We start from the raw sequence: 885 nt of genomic DNA, 5'->3' as shown, positions 1-885 counted from the left end.
ATTGCTAATCAGAGACTTTGCAAAGTTCTAATCAAGCTCAAGCGCAGCTCAATTTTCAAGGATAACTTTCTCCAATTTTCGGTACTGTCTTTCTACATCGAATTTACTTTTGTTTTTTCTTAAATTATTTATAGCTTATTACCTTTTTCTTAATTTCTATAGTCATCTATGTACCATGTACAGTTTTGTCTTAAAGCAATGAAATAAAATTTTGATACTTCAGAATAGTTAGCATCCCACATAATTTTTAAAATAATCGCATCCTTATGTCACTTGTAGGGTAATACATGTGTTTATTACTAAAGATTAATACTACATTTATTTTTAACTCTAACATTTACTTGAGCTTTTTGGTTAAGCGGTTTATCTAACGAGTTGAAAATTAAATCAATTAAAGAATTTGAGAGATATAACAAAGATTTTTTTTTCCATTGTACGGATGGTACTGTTGTTATGTACACTAGCCATGAATTCGTGCTTTCTTTTCTTTAACCATTTAAATGGATTATGGCTGGGCAATTTATTCATTTTTATCCCTTTCTTTTGCATAATATTACTGTGTTGGAATAGCAGTAATTGGTAGCCAGGTGAAGCGGCGAGGACTGAGAATATCTCCTTACGAAAAGGTACGTGACACTGTTCTTATGCATTAACTGGTATTATTATTCTTTAGTTAATTAGAGATGAATCTACAAAATTTTATGTGTTTGATAGTGTTATGGATAATTACAATAAGACATGAAGCTTAATTTGGGATATAACATGTGATTCCTTTAGGAAATAAGAGATAATTTATGATTCTACTCTCTTCACTTGCATTTACAACTTCATTTCGTAAGAAAGCTTGATAATATTAAAAAAGATTGTGGAAGGCGTTAATGGCTT

At 29.9% G+C, this 885-nt stretch overlaps 1 protein-coding gene across 1 annotated transcript in view; it reads left to right on the top strand.

Annotated features, from left to right (window-relative positions):
• The first annotated feature begins 578 nt into the window (after positions 1-578).
• Positions 579-885, top strand: part of LOC112095690 (disease resistance protein At4g27190-like) — a 4,783-nt gene continuing 4,476 nt past the window's right edge. Inside the window, exon 1 of the mRNA XM_024177794.1 lies at positions 579-626. The gene's annotated coding sequence lies outside the window, so the exon portion shown is untranslated. The remainder of the gene's footprint in view (positions 627-885) is intronic.

This window comes from Citrus clementina, unplaced genomic scaffold (assembly GCF_000493195.1).
Source record: "Citrus clementina cultivar Clemenules unplaced genomic scaffold, Citrus_clementina_v1.0 scaffold_1, whole genome shotgun sequence".
NCBI classification, from domain to species: Eukaryota; Viridiplantae; Streptophyta; class Magnoliopsida; order Sapindales; family Rutaceae; genus Citrus; species Citrus x clementina.
This window is presented reverse-complemented; position numbering and strand designations above follow the sequence as displayed.